Source organism: Lipotes vexillifer, unplaced genomic scaffold (assembly GCF_000442215.2).
Source record: "Lipotes vexillifer unplaced genomic scaffold, Lipotes_vexillifer_v1.1 scaffold1675, whole genome shotgun sequence".
NCBI lineage: Eukaryota > Metazoa > Chordata > Mammalia > Artiodactyla > Lipotidae > Lipotes > Lipotes vexillifer.
Window position 1 is genome coordinate 544,446 of NW_006784891.1, and position 10,296 is coordinate 554,741.

Below are 10,296 nucleotides of genomic sequence, written 5' to 3' on the forward strand. Positions count from 1 at the left end.
GGGATCTTCCCGGACCGGGGCACGAACCCATGTCCTCCGCATCGGCAGGCGGACTCCCAACCACTGCGCCACCAGGGAAGCCCCTGTTTCTTCTTTTGATTATAGCTATCCTAGTGGATGTCAAGTAGTCTTTCATTGTGGTTTTAATTTGCACTCTTTAATAACTAGTGATGTTGAACATCTTTTTTATGTGCATATTAGCCATTTGGATATTTTCTTTAGAAAAATCTCTATTCCAAAACCTTGCCTATTTTTAAATTGGATTATTTGTCTTTTTATTGCTGATTTGTAAGTTTTTTATATTTTATGGTTACTAGCCTTTTAGTTATGTGGTTTGCAAATATTTTCTCCCATTCTGTAGGTTTTCTTTTCACTTTCTTGATAATGTTTTTTGATGTACAAAAGTTTTTTATTTTGATGAAGTCCAATTTTACCTATTTTTTCTTTGATTACTCATGTTATCATCTTTAATTTTGAAATTGCTATCAGTACAGCCTGTTAAAAGAGTTGTTTATACGTTTTTATTAAAGAAGTCATGAAAAGTTAGATTTCATGGATGCAGTAAATGATCACTTATTTGCCAATGGATGTCATGTGTAAATTTAAAGCATTTGTTTGCAGGTTTTTGTAAGGTTTTTATGTTGTTGTGGCTGTGAAATTTTTAATACTGGCATCAATAGGACCACAAATTTCTAAAAAAGCAGTGTCAAATTCATGTAACAAACTGTTTTTGTTTAGGAAAATTGAAGAGAAACACAGCTGCTTTAAATAATACTTTCCTTTTTAATAGACAAGACTCTGCCTCATTTAAAAATTATGAACTTTCTGCCTTAAAAGCAGAGTCTCAAGAGCCATTTGTGAAAGAACACAAGAATCCCCGGAACTTGGAAATAAACACGGATTGGTGTTTATTTGTGTTACTTTAAATGCAGTAGCCCTATGTGTCAGAAAACTGAATCTGTAACACTTAAGTTAGCCTAAGCAAGCAAATAATATCAGCTAGCATGGCTTTAATCTACTAAGTAACTTTAAATCCAAAAGATCAAAGGAAGTTATAACTAAAAACAGTCCTTCGTGCAATTTCCCTGTAGAAGCAGGAAAAGGCTAGAAATTACATGTCACCTTCATATCCTGGCTTGCTGACCTTGTGCTCAAATCAAGCCCCTCTGTATGCCAGCTGTTACCATTATTGAGACCTTGCCCCCAGGGGTTAAGTAGGAGAAAAACTCTCCTGTCCTATAGGAGAGCAAATACGGAAAGTTCCAGCCCCGAATGAACATGCTTAATTCAAAGCAATCTGCATGTGCTTGTCATTCCGTCTGTCCCGCTGCTCCGAGGAGCTACTCCTGAGACTCCCTGGTTGCTCTCTGTGTGCTCTGTTCCTGCGGCCAGTTTCGGCTGTGGCTACTGCAATCATTTGCAGACAAAACTGAACCAGGGACGTTTCTTCTTTTAACATAAAGGTAATACATTTACTCATGCTTCTGTGAATGTGTCATTTGGGGAGAATTTATTTAAAAACTGAATTTTGCTGTGCGCTTCTTGGATTGAATTTAAAATTCCAGCTCACAATTTTTTTTCAGTGTAAGCTTTGAACGGCATCTGAATGCATTAAAATCTTACGAAGTTTTTTTGAATGATAGTCTAGCACAGTAAGGTAAGGTAAGTTGTTTCTTAAGGTTTATTCAAATGTGCTTTTTTAATGAAGTTGGGAAGAAACTTTAGATTTCAAGTTGTTTAGCTGTTTCATGATTTGAGATTCTTCTTTAACCACTATCTAGATCAGAAGTTGGAAAATATGTGCTTCTCTCATCGCCAGTTGGTAGAAAAATAGATGTAGGATTGTAAGAATCACTTTAACCACTTTTGTGAATTAAGCATTGTAAGAAAATAGTAAAATATTAACATCTTCCAACTTATAAAAAGAGAAGTTGTGTGAAGATATACACTTGCGAGCCAAACTTCCACAGCAAGTTTAATTTTTATCAATGTTCGTTTTAAATGCACATCTCGCTATACACCCTCAAGTTGTTTTTGAGGTGATTAAACGTTTTGTGCATTGTATTCATTTTAATGGTGGCAATGACAACTACATTATAATTGTATTTACTACATAAAGTAGGAATAAGAATGTATTTGCCATATTTACTTTTGCTTAAAATTAGAATGGATAATTTACATGTGACTAGTAGAAAATTTCAAACTAGTTTAACTTGTGAAATATTTGTATGTTTTGTAGTAACATGTAAAATTTTTTAAAACTAAGTGGATAAAAATTTGGCAAAAACCAAGGCATTTCATGCAAATCATTGACTGACCATAAATGACTTTCTTCAGGGATAATGCAAGAAATAGAGAGCATACTTTACAATTTGCTAAAATTTTCTTTAACAGGTATTCCTGTTGAAAGGAAAAGAATGAATATGTCCTTTTTACCCACAAGAGGGTTATTTTAGATGATAATTTATAATTTAAGAAAACTCTAATTCCCTTTGATGGCTGGGAAGTCACTAAACTATGTAAATAAACTCTAGAGTGTTCCACTGGTAGTGGCTTTACTACCTCCCATGGTTTTAATGTCTGCTGACACATTTCTACTTTTTATTTTTATTTATTTATTTTTTTTTTTGTGGTATGTGGGCCTCTCACTGTTGTGGCCTCTCCCATCGCGGAGCACAGGCTCCGGACACGCAGGCTCAGCGGCCGTGGCTCACGGGCCCAGCTGCTCTGCGGCATGTGGGATCCTCCCAGACCAGGGCACGAACCTGTGTCCCCTGCATCGGCAGGCGGACTCTCAACCACTGCGCCACCAGGGAAGCCCTACTTTTTAAAATGTTAAATAGTCTTGGCATTATTTTTTAAAAATTATGTCTCTTAATAAACTATCTTAGGATGCTTTCTTTGCCAAATCTTAAATATTGGAGTATTTTATTGGATGATTATACTTCATTTGTCTGTCTTTGTTTTAGTATACAAAGATAAGGCAGAGTATTTTTTATGTATCTTCCATGTTTCATATAGCTTACATCTTAGATGTGAATTATAGAATTGTGAGCATGAACTATTTGCATTGATTATGAAAAAATATGTAATGTTTAAGTGTCTGAAATGAATGACCTACAAAGCAGTTTAGTAAATACATGTTAACCTTGCCTCAGTCTGGGAAATGATATATATTATAAAGTGGTTTCATTCAACATTTTACTCTAATCCCAGTTGTCTTTTTAGTTTGTATTGAACCACTCAATGCTTTTTTGGCAACTGGGGAAATCTGCTTTTCAGTGTCTGCTGTGTACCAATTCATTACCTTTCATTCTAACTACTTTCATTTCTGGGATTGGATCAGAGCACCCTCAACAGTTCAACTCTTATAGCTCAGTATGGGTGATGGACAGCCTTGACACACTGACTGTATGAACATTTCCGATTTTTCAAAAATTACAATTCCTGATCACATCCTAACACAGGAAATAAAACGGTGTTTAGGATCAAGACAAATGAACTGCTTAACTTCTCAGCCTTTTGGAAAAAATATAAAACAAAGCAACTAAATATATGAGAAAAGCAAGACTTTGGGGAAGAGGGTGGCCCTTTGTTCTCTCTCTCTTAATTTCTATTCTTTTATCATTTTAATCACTATTCAACAGGCTCACTTATTTCAGGCTCACATATTAGATTCGAAGAAAACTATTCACAGTAGTTTTTATTATATGCTGTCTAAATAAGGACATTCACCTATTTATATTATATGCTGTCTAAATAAGGACATTCACCTATTTAACTGAAAAATACGATTTAATGACCTTTGTGAGCAAACAAGAATCCCACTTGAACAAATGTACATGGAATTTCAGTTCACCTAATGTATACAAGAAAGCAAACAGCAGAATGTACAAGCATTTATAATGATAATTTAAGTAAGGAATAGAAAAAGATTTATGAAAGGTGTACCCAGACTCTTGCTAAGAGTTACTTTACTGATCCAATTCAAATATTTGATGTTTTTCTAAGCTGAAAGTAAATCTCAGCGTCCCTTAAGTAAAAGGATGTCTTCAATTGTCTCATACAAATACCTTGAGATATGTTTCCCAAGTTGCTCAGTAGACTGAAGGATACCCCTGAGACTTGATTTGCTGGGCTCTGCAGGGAAGAACCCATTTGGGGAGCTGCTCTAGGAAATTTGATTTGCTACTTCTCAAACTTCACGAAACAGCAGGGAGTGGAGCCTGGTGTCAGATACTTAGCATTGGTGGGAAAAGCTTAGATAATTCTAAGTGTAATATGAAGAAACAACAGGTTACCATCTAGATCAAACAACTTTCAAGTGCTTTATGGTGATTGATTTCAGTTTTTGTCTTTATGGAAAACGTTTTTCAAAAATCCCTTCACATTCTTTTGCCTCACAATATGTGCATGTAGAATTTTCTTAGCTTGATTTATCTCGGTGATGTTTTTTTCCTTTGAGCTGCTAAATTTTGAGGTTTTTGAGAGGTGTAAAGTATTAAACATTCATGGTGTCTTTAGACGTGCTTGTGATCTGTTCAACAACATGAGTTAAGTTCAGTCACATGATCCTGTTTCTACTGGGGAAGAGCTATAGTGATACAGATAGATTGCTCAATGTTTTGTGATTTTAGTTGAGGCAGAATAATTTCAGATGAAATCTTATGGCCTAAAGCTAAACCTATCACATCTTGGGGGTCCTGTTTATTACCAAAGCATCTTGTGATTAATTCTTTTTTTTACTAGGATGTGAGGCTAGATAGGAGGACTGGTGTCTGGAGGTTGTCTGACTCTAGAATTAAAACGTTTAAAATGCTTAAAATGCAATCAGAAGTATTTTTTCTTTTCTTTTTCCTTTTCTTTTTCTCTTTTTTATTCCTTCCTTCCTTCCTTCCTTCTTTCCTTCCTTCTCTCTCTCTCTCTTTCTTTCTTTCTTTCTTTTTCTTTCTTTTTTTGGCACAAAACTTTAGGGAACATGCTCTTTTAATGGAGACGCTAGGGACTTCATATTGGATACTGACCAGGGGTTCAGGAGATATTTTTTCTTGAGGGTTCAATAAACTTGTTAGTCCAATTGGCTATACCCTAAACTCTATCCAAATGATCTATAAGTACTTGAGACTGTGTGACAAGTTGTTTTGTGTTTCCACAACATTGTCCCACATGAATTCCACACTGTTGTTTCTCAAACTAATGTCTTATTAAGGATTTCTCTTCCCTGCACCCTTGTCCCCACCCTTATAATGTCAAGGGTAACCCCAAAAGAAGTAAAACTAATCCAAATACTATAATACATGTCTAACATGGAGTACCAGGTCCAAATGTTTTTGAATATACAGCAATATTCTGCATTTCAAGCAATATTTTCTGAACCAATATTGAATATTTTGAGTGGCAGTTGCTTGCTCTTATAAATTGATCAGCATTAATTAAATAAAGTATAAATCAGTCGTTCTGAATCCTAGCTGCACATTAGAATCATCTGGGGAGCATTTAAAACTGCTAATGTCCACATCCCATTACAATATGAATTAAATCATAACATCTGGGGCCAGGGCCCTGTGTCTGTAATTTTTTTTCATATTACTGATGTGATTCTAGTGTGCAGAATGGGTTGAAACCACTGTAATAGACTTGTAACTTTGTGAATATTTGTTATATTTATTGTGTTCCCTTCAAGACTTGCAGCAGAGTCCAAATGGATGTCTCAGCTGATTCTTGAGTTAAATAACAACTTTTTAGTGGGCTTTCTAGAATTTTTTTTGAAAGACCAGAGGTCGACATTTCTGACTATAGAAACTTCTCTAGTTTTATTTTGTATATTCTTAGTTATGCAAATGAACATAAATCTTCAGACTTAGGGTTAAAAGAAATTATTGCAGCTTTATAGAATTGAAACTCATTCATATCTTTGAAATAGGAACCCAAAGATAAAAGAATACTTTCTCTTTCTCTTTTTTAAGGGTATTGATGCTTATGGATATAACACTTGTAAGCGTGGGGACAAGTGGTGAATATTTTGTGGAATGATAATTTTGGTGGAGGAACTTGGAAAAGAGATCTCTGAAAACTGCTTTAATAACTGCAATATAGTGATACTGCTCTTGAAATATATATTTAGGTAGATAAGTGTTTATGCTAAAAAGATAATGTTCTCTACTATCATTTATCCCAGACTGTAAAAGATAAACTTTATTTTACACCCACATTTCTCTTCCCACAGAGACCTTCTACCAAAGGTACATTAAACATAAAACATGAGAAAAATGAGACTGATGTTTCCACAGCCCTGAAATTCCTATCATTCACCCCATAAGTATAAATCTCAGCCTTGACAACCTAATTCATATCTAGCAATAAGACTGCTTTCCAAATTCAGTGTCTTCAGATTTGCTATGGCACATACACTATAATATCTTCCTAATGTTTTTTAACTCTTATCTATCAATATAGTTCTGTAAATCTGGGCAAGGGGAAAACTGTATCATTAAGCTGTTTGTAAATATTATGAATGGTTTTTGTAAAAATGAAACATGTAACATTTATAGTTTATCTTTATTGGTGCCTTTACCTATACATCTTGTGTATAATCATATTTAAAAGAGGTTATATAAAAATGTTAGGTATATTTCATTTTCAAAGATGATGTTTGTTAGCATAAGTTGAAACTACCTTCTTGATAATATAAATTTAGGGCTTCCCTGGTGGTGCAGTGGTTGAGAGTCCGCCTGCCGATGCAGGGGACACAGGTTCGTGCCCCGGTCTGGGAAGATCCCACATGCCGCGGAGCAGCTGGGCCCGTGAGCCATGGCCGCTGAGCCTGTGCGTCCGGAGCCTGTGCTCCGCAACGGGAGAGGCCACAACAGTGAGAGGCCCGCGTACCGCAAAAAAAAAAAAAAAAAATTAATTAGGCAACAGTGAGTTATCATTGTAAAAGAATGGTGATCCCTTATTTTCAGATTTCCTAGAACACAACAGTTTGCTTTCTCGTAGTGTGATGCAAAGCATAGTAATACCTAGTGGGTTCTTATTAAATGTTTGTTAAGTGGTATAGATTCTCAAATGTATAACATTGTTTCTTTGAGAAAATGGCTTCTAATTTATTGCAGTTTATGATTAAGGGGAATGATAGCGGTAGTACCTAATTTCTGTAGAATTCTTTGCAACATATAAAATGCTTATAGGTGATTAAATGAAGATACTTAAAGTGTTCTTATTGAAGGTGAGTTTAATTGTAGAAAAGTTCATGAACTGAAAGAAAAATAAGAAAATTTAATTCATCTCAGAAGGAGAGAAGATTATGTTTCTTTATTTAAGACTATACTTTTTAGTTCCTTAAGAGGGCCTGATTCTTTAATTAAAGATACAGATTTTGCTGTCAGGTCACAATTACATTATTTTGAAATAGTCCAGACACTACATGACAACAAAGATTAATCCATTATCTTGCTTTTCAGGTTTGGATAATATGATACATGGGTAGATAGCACTTCTTTTAATTCAGTAAAATATGTCTCTGACACTCTTGAATGCTGAATTATACTTTTTAAAACTGTCTTGGGAAATATTGAATTCAGAGGATATTTTTCACGTGGACCTTCAGACTGAATTTTATATCAGTAGCCTCTAGTGGTCCTATAAAAGCTAGATGAACTTGGCATTGCCCTAGAAGCATCTTGAGGTTGGTTGAAAAGCCTCACTTTCAGAGACATGCTGGTCTAAGATTGAATCCCAATCATGTGATTTGCATTAGTTACACTGTAATATTTTTGACCCTCAGTTTTCTCTATAATGGGTTTAATAAAATCTTCATAGAGGTATTTTGAGGAAAGTGTCTGACACAGTGAGATGATAAAAAAACATTTTAATAGCCCTTTGAAGGGAAATATATTCCTAGAGAAAAAACCTCGCTGATGTCCTTCTACCATCCAGCTTTAACAGTCCCACTCTAGAAGATGCCACAAATATACTTCTTTGTCTGTTTCTCTGGTACATTTAGAGCAGCTGTTTTTTCTCTTGTTATAGCACTAGATATTAATAGGGCATCTTGGTACCAGTGATAAGAAATGAGACCATCATTTTAGGATAAGTATCAAGCAATTTTAGGGGACCAATTTCATATTAAAACAGGTTTGGTGCATAATGAATCCAGGTACTCCCAAACTGCCTTTATAACTGGTATGAAAAAAAAGACTTCAGGTATCTCCAATATGTAGTACCACTTGAGAGAAAAAGATTGTCTCACCCAATTAACTGGGCAAGGTGCTTCAATCCATATACATTACACTAAAAAGATTAAAATCTGATTGGTTGTTATTTCTATGTACACAACAGTTTAGGAGTCCCGAAATAAGCCATAATTAAACTTGGTTATCAATTAGAACCTCTACTATTAAAATTTGTTACTTTTCTGTCTTAATTAGAAAAACAGGACTTTATTTCTCTGCTAACTGGTATCATTTCCCTACTTGTTGCATCCATTCTGCTTTAATTGGGCATCATTTTGCCATTACTTAGGCCTGATTCTCTTGTAGCCTCCCCACCTAGTTTGTGCTTTTGCCTTGCTACACAATGTGTGTTCCAGGGACCAACGGTATGGGCTTGCTGTTGGAAGATTCTTGTCCCACTCCAGATGGACTGTATCAGAATCTACATTTTAGCAACATCCCCAAGTGATCCCTATGTTTGAGAAACACTGTTATCAGTGTTTTGTATTTTGTCTAGTGAAACTGTGTTATAGGGAACATCATTTCTGAAAAAGATGATTGGCTACAATACGGGATCTTGTTTTTGATTCAGTCTTGCCATTTATTGTTAAGTTTGATGTTATGAATCTGATGAAGCAAAGGGTTATTCTGGAATACATTATCTAAGCTTATGGAATGTAGTTTAGCAGAAAGCCCTCAAAACCTCAGCATCAGACTTCCTGGCCTTACCATCTGAGACTCTGTGTCTCAAGTTTTCTTTTGCAAAGTAGAGCGGTAATGCCTGCCACACCTGTTTTTCTGAGGGCTATTAGGAGGATAACTCAAGTGAGATCATGTGTGTGAAAGTGTTTGGCAATACCGCAGAGGTGTACCAGTGCAACTGTTGATGCAGATGAAGATGTTGTTCCTTCAGGCTATCTGAACCCTGTGTTTGTCAAGGATAGTGATGGCTTTGCTGAGTGGTTACTGTGGTAATTGGAACATGTCTGTGTATTCTCTTCAACCTTACCTCTAGATTTTAACTTGACAGTTTTCTGGCCACAAAAAACAGTATGGCTTCCAATTGCAAGGAGCTACTAAGAGGCTTTCATAACGCTTTTTGGATGTTGAGCCACCTAAATAGTTTGATGGCATCTTTTGGGTAAATTGTGTGTCATTAGCATATTTTCACATGTAATATGTTGATGAATAAATTTCCATAATTCCAGCAGTTCCTACTATGTTTATATGATAGCATTTTCAATGAGATACTACTTTTAAGTCTTTGAAGCAGGGTCATTTCCTTTGATCTTATAGGGGTAAGTGTCCTGAGCCCAGAGTAGGATGTAATTGTTTGAACCTTCTAATCACATGAGCTCTGATGACTTTTCTCTTTACATTTGATTGAAATGCCTCTATATTTCTTCTCTGTATTCTCTGTTTAATGCTTATGAAACTAGACATGATACTTTTGGTTCATAGATAGCTTTAGTCCAACAAATAATAATTTATGTTTCCCAAAATTTGGAAGCTGGGAGATAAGATATATTGAAAACCTTTTTCCGAATAGTTTGTATTCATCTGTTCTTGTTCCTTAAATCCTTTTTGATTTCCTGCTTTATCCAGTTATTTGATATATTGTGTAGGGTGCTATTGTAAGAAAGCAGATATATACTGGAAGACAAACAATTAAAAATGCATCCAGTGAAGAGATGACTGTTTACCCTTTAAGGTGAAATAAGTTTGCTTCTGTTTTTGCATTTTAATAATAGTTATCTTCTGTTCATTATTAGTCACTGTGCTAGAAACTTTATATGTTGTTTCATTAATATTTTATTACTATGAAGACGGCACATTTGTAGTAAAAGTTGCAAGCAGTACAGAAAGTAAAATGTGAAAGTCTTCTCTACCCTTCCAAATGGCCCAGTCCAACTCTCCAGCAGGAAACAATGTTAGCATTTTCTTATGTCCTTCTAGAAATTATCTGTGTATATACTAACCATACATGTGTGTTTCTGCCACTTTTTTAATGAAATGGATTCATACCACATAGGCTCTTCTGCAGTTAGGTTTTATTCACACATGATGTACTTTGGACTTCTTTCCC

The 10,296-nt window shown here is 35.2% G+C and overlaps 1 protein-coding gene across 1 annotated transcript in view; it reads left to right on the forward strand.

Annotated features, from left to right (window-relative positions):
- The first annotated feature begins 1,329 nt into the window (after positions 1 to 1,329).
- The window catches only part of DISP1 (dispatched RND transporter family member 1), a 65,180-nt gene continuing 56,213 nt past the window's right edge, over positions 1,330 to 10,296 (forward strand). The window contains exon 1 of the mRNA XM_007457024.1: positions 1,330 to 1,463. The gene's annotated coding sequence lies outside the window, so the exon portion shown is untranslated. The remainder of the gene's footprint in view (positions 1,464 to 10,296) is intronic.